The 6,000-nt window shown below is 33.6% G+C and overlaps 1 long non-coding RNA gene across 1 annotated transcript in view; it reads right to left on the bottom strand.

The window, feature by feature from the left end:
* LOC129057997 (uncharacterized) overlaps positions 1-5,768 on the bottom strand; it is a 28,259-nt gene extending 22,491 nt beyond the window's left edge. Inside the window, exon 1 of the long non-coding RNA XR_008522810.2 lies at positions 2,637-5,768. This is a non-coding gene — a long non-coding RNA (uncharacterized LOC129057997). The remainder of the gene's footprint in view (positions 1-2,636) is intronic.
* Between the last annotated feature and the right edge of the window lie 232 nt (positions 5,769-6,000).

A 6,000-nucleotide genomic window follows, 5' to 3' on the forward strand; every position in this document is an offset into this window, starting at 1 on the left:
AAGGTTGGCATTCAAATAACACTTGGTAAATATGTGAAGGAATGCATGAAGAATAATTGAAATTAACAGTTAGCATTATACAATGGAACATGCTCATATTATATAATTATAAACAAATTCAAATAAGAGGAGCCCTGTCTATAACAGGAAACTTATTCTCAGGGTGAAGAACTGAGAAGGGTCTAAGATTTTACCCTGCTAGAAAGATAAAAAGTTTTCTTGTCATTTTCCTCAATGCTGGGAGAAAGCACAAGGCTCTGGATTCAGAGACAAAGGACTTTATAACTGTCAGCATGGCAGGCAGCATAATCTTCACGTTTGTGTTGGTTCCCCTTGGCCTCTAAATCACATGACAATGTTATAGAAGGGAGCCCAGGTAGATGCTGTGCACACAGTGTGTTTGTGTCATAGCTGAGGAATCCTGAGCCTAGGAAACCCCATCTTACAAGGGAACTGTTAGCAAACTTGCCCAAAGCTCTGCCCAGAGGGAGACATTTTCTTTTTATTCTGGATAGAAAATCAATCTGCCCTCTGCTATGGTCAAAAACACTGTCTATTTTCCAAGTTTGTTCATTGTGCAAACACCTTTGACAAGATATCCTGGAATAAAAATTATCACAGAATGTGCAGAAATGTAAGGGAATTGCCTTCCAAGCACATGTTTTCATTGTTGTATTCTACCAAACATTTAAAAAAGAAATTATACCAATTCTACATAATTTCTCCAGAAAAATAGAAAAGGATGGACTAAAACCCAACACATTATAAGTAGCCAGAATAACACACAAAACTGACAAGTAGAGAACAAGACATAAAACTACTGGCCAATACCCATTATGAAATTCACCAACAAAAGTTATTAACAAAATATTAACTAATGAAAACCAGCAATAAATTTCAAAAATAACACATTATGACAAAGTTGGATTGACTCAGGAATGCAAGGTTAGTTCAATATTGAAAGCCAATTTTGGTAATTCATCATATTAATTGGTACAGTTATTAATTGTACCAATTATTATGATTGCCTAGTTTTTCTTCTTTAGTCTGTTAACGTGATGGAGGCTGACAAAATTTAACATCCATTCAGGACAAAAACTCTTAGCAAATGAGGAATAGAATGAAACTTCCCTAACCAGATAAAGGAAATGAAAAAACAAAAATTTTTTAAAAACGCATACACAGCTAACATCATAAAATCAGTCACAAGGCAAGGATGTCCATTCTCACAGCCTCTATTCAATGTTTTATTGGAAGGCCTAGCCAGTGAAGTAAGAAAAAATTAAGTAAAATGCATACAGTTTAAAAATGAAGAGATAAAGCTATTCCTATACAAACCTGTACTTGACTATTTATAACAATTTTACTAACATCAGCCCGAAACTTAAAAACAAGGTGAATGTCCTTTAACAAGTAAATGACATTCTTTGATACATCCATACAATAAAATAGTATTCGGCAATAGAAAGGAACAAGGTATAGTTTTACACAATAACATGGATGAATCTCAAAGGCAGTTTTCTGAATCACAGAAGCCAATCTCAAAAGGTTATAAACAATATGATTCTATTTATATGTTATCTTGATGTGTATGCATATATAAACCCACAGTCTATTTTCAATATAGCAGATAGAGTGATCTTTTTAAAGCAGTAGTTAGATCAAGTAATTCCTCTCTTCAAAACTCTTCAACGGTTTTTTATCTCATCTTGACTCTGAGGATGAAGAACACATCAGTGGTTCCCAAAGGTTAGAAAAGGAGGAAGTGTTTGACTACAAATGGGCATCAAAAAGGAGTATTTGGGAGTAATAAAACCATTCTATATCCTGAATATTGTGTTAAAATTCATAAAACTGCACACCAAAAAATAAAATTAACTTATACACATAAATTTTCAAATGAGTTTTTAAAGATTAAGCATACATCTCACCTATGACCCATCAATTGCACTCTTAGCTATTTACCATGATAAGTGAAAACATTATGCCGCCACAAAAGGCTTATACTTAATTGCCTTATTCATAGTAACCAGAAACTGAAAACAGAATGGATAAACAAATTGTGATGTTTTGTATAATGAAATACTACTAAGAAATAAAAAAGAACAACATGAATGAATCTTAAAATTCACTTAAAAATATTATTAAGTGAAAGAAGCCAGGCACAGAACATATGCATTTATAATTCATCTTATAAATCATTCCATTTATAAGAAATCCAAAATCAAACAAAACTTTATATACATACAAAACTAGAAATCAGAACATTGATTGACTTTGTGCATATGAAAAAGGGGGAGGAATCTGGAATTAATTTCAAAAAGGACATGAAGGAAATTTCAAGGTGATAGGTATGTTCTATATATTGCTCTGGGTAATGATAATGTGGGTATATATCATCAAAACTCATCACACTAAACATGTATACTTAGATATAAAATAAAATAAAGCTAGAGGAAAAAACCTACATAAATTTTGAAATTAAATGGGGGGCACTCTAACAGCTTTATCCTTGTATTGATCACAAACATAAAATTGAGCACATGTGGAGGGGTGGGGATCAAAAAGTCAGCATTCATCATGAATGCCCTAACAAGTTATTCATTCTTTAAATGAAGTTTATTAAAATTACTCACCTTAATTAATTTCAACTTCTTGAGCTAATAAGAGCTGAATCCTGTTTTGGACATCTAATGTTGCCTTCTAAATTATATGTGAGATAACGTCACTACATGCATATGCAGGTGATTGCTTATAAAACACGTGCTATTTGTTTTGGCTATAAGAGGGAAATCCTGCATGGATTATTTGAAAAATATTTCCTTTTTTCCCTCTCTCTCTCTCCTTGATTTAAGGGTATAAAAATCTTATACCCATAGGCATGAGATTTTAATTTCCTTTATGTTAACTACAGCTTTTCAAGGTACTTCCAGTTCGTTGGGTCAAAAAGGAAATGAGAAGTATTTGGAAATAATTCATCCCTGTAATGCCGGGTCCTCCAGTGAATGGGGTACCTGCCCCAGAGCACCACCAGCCTAGCTTTCCTTCTCAGTGATGTTAAGTTGCCAACACCATTGTTATGTCAGTGGAGACAATACGGCTGCTGCCAACCCAAGAAGTCACACCCCCTCAATACTACCTCCCTTTCCCAGCAGAAATTCCCCTTAACTGTGGAAAGTTCTGCTGAGACGAATGTGTGTCAAAGGGAAAAGTCAGAGAAGAGCAAAGATAAGAATTGTACAATACAAATTTAAACAAATAAAGATGACTTACATCCTTTTGAAAAAAACAAGTAGTTAAAAAATAGCAGCCCGTGGGCCATGAATTCCCCCACCTGGACTTGAGGCAGTTATGGCTAAAATCTCATTTGTTCCTGCTGTGCCTGGATAGAAACTCCGAATCATCCTCCTCTCACAATGTCGGGAAAACGCTACCAACTGGTTAAAATTAGTATGCAAGGAAAAATTTATTTACCATCCTATGAGAGATTTATGCTAACTTTACACAAAAAATTTCTGAAAGTTATTTGATACCAGTATTGTTTATTAAAATAAACTTTAGGAGGCATTTAAAGGATTGGTTCTCACATATTTGGGTTACATAACATATATCTCCTGCAAAGACCAGATCAGACCCATTTGAAACCTGAGAGTGCTGCCTTAAAAGGAATTCCCAAATTTCCATAAAATAATTAAACTACTCCCTATCTTCCACTCCCTAACCACACCACAAACCTCAAACCCCACCCACCACAAACCTCATGCACACTTTTCCAAGATTTCTGTATTTATGTCAGCACACTAAGGTAATGTGAAATATAGTGTGGCCTCTAAAGCTCGAAAAGTGAGTATTAATGAAACTGTTAATTTAACATCAAACTTCTGCTCATACAAATTGTTCCCAATTGCCTATGGAGCTGCTCTCATTGTCAGTAACGAAAGCTTTATATGTAACCAAAGAGCAATGCACATCCTAAGAAACTTCAATCGCTTTAAGTGAGCGTTTTAAATTATAAGACTCTTTTCCTAGTTCTGCAAACAAAACATCTACTATGGCTTATGTATTTGGGTTTCTCAGGAAAATTCAAATTGATATTATTTGTAAATGTTAAAATATTCTAATTTGAAGAAATCATGTAAGGCATCAATTGGATACGACGTAAGAAAGCAAATGTTAGGTTCAATGAAAGATACACAAATTACAGTTTTAACTTCCAAGCTATTACAAATCCATCGTGCAGCATTTTCGTCTCAGATATACTACAAAATTAAAGATTATTTTACTTGCTGCAATTACACAAAAGCACAGCCATTATGAAGGTATTGTTTTTCATGCATGTAGTCTAGTTTTAAAGATTTGTTTATTTTGTTTTGTATTTAAAGAAAAGGCATTATCTGCTCAATTGCCTAGCAAGAAGGTTTTACAAATTTCTTTCAAGTTCCCATAGAAATGCATTGATTAGAGAATAATTTCTGTTAATATTTTCTTCTGTTCCAGACTCCTCTGCTTGCTTAAACTAACAGGGCACCTGCCCCTTGCCATCATTTTCATCTTTTGTTCGGCTCAGTAGGTTACCTAACTGGTGGATTTTATTGAGTTAAATCAAGCTGTCACTTCATCTGCCTGAAGGATGACTCAAATACTACACATAATAATAAAAGAAAAGTAGGATAAAATAATCTTGTCAAGCCAGAAAAACTGATTGCTTGAAGTTGTAGCCTTCAATCAATACACTAATTCCACAATTTATACCTTTTTCAATTGGAGGGGAAAGAAACCCTGATATGGTATTTCTTGGCTCACTGACCAACTTTAACCTTCTATCTATGTGAATGTAGGATTAACAAGGATTTTTGCTTACTGAAATCACCTATGAAAATAAGAAAACAAATGTGCACATTTGGGGCTCCAAATAACTATTAATTTCAGAAATGCAAGAAGTGCCCAGTGTTTATTTACTATGTCTACTAAAATGAAGATTTTCTTTAGCTCGAGGTGGATGGCCTTTACTATTTAAAAATAATTTAAAGCTAGAATCGGTGCAACAAAACACCTGAAAATTTGGCATGATAAAATCTCCTAAAGATTTTTTTCATTTGATCTATTTATTAATAGCTTATGCAAAAGAATAGATAACTAAGCAATATACCACTCTTTCTTTCAAATTGTATACTTGTTTGGTTTCTTACAAAATCTGTCATCTATGATAAAATAGTCATACCATTCTACTGAGCTATAGTTATGATTTCATATGGAGGATAATGAACTATTTTTTCACCTGTTATTATTGCTTAAAATAATCTATCATTTTCAAAAGCTTATGTTTGTTTGTAAATTGTAATTAATTTGCATACCTTTAAAATCAATAAAAACACTTCATTTCGAAATTCTGGACTCTCTTTAACTGTCAGGTTTCTGCTTTCCTTTCATAATTTCTCCCCTGCAGGCACCATCCAGGAAATAAAATTCTTTGTTTAGCAAGCCTTTTATATCTCCCTAAGCCACCTGCTTACCTTGAATTGTGGCATGCAATCAAGCAGGATCCCAAAAACTAGTACTTTTTCTTCTAGCCTACATCTTAAATGTATATGCGTGTGTACACCACAAAGCAACCTATAAGCTGAGCCACTAACATTTTGACCAAAAACATTTTTAATTCCAAAAACTGAGATGTGCTTGCCCAAATACTTTTGGTTTTAAATAAGTTATCTTTTTACATTAGCAAGAAGTAATATTTTTATTAAAATGAGAGCAATAAATTATATACGTAGTCTATGTATATTGCATATGTACATATATCTTAAATACACGTATTTCTTGCTGAAATAAGCTCTTTTAAGCCCGGGCTGTTGTGGAAACACAAGACTATCTTTGTCCTTCCAATATGCTTAATCACATCTCACTGCCAGTTTCAGCTTCTTAAGCCCAGATTTGAACTTTTGAAAGAACTGTGTGAGACCGTTCCGTCATGTAAACCATATGAGCAGGATCGTCGAATGC

The sequence above is a fragment of the Pongo abelii genome, chromosome 11 (assembly GCF_028885655.2).
Source record: "Pongo abelii isolate AG06213 chromosome 11, NHGRI_mPonAbe1-v2.0_pri, whole genome shotgun sequence".
NCBI lineage: Eukaryota > Metazoa > Chordata > Mammalia > Primates > Hominidae > Pongo > Pongo abelii.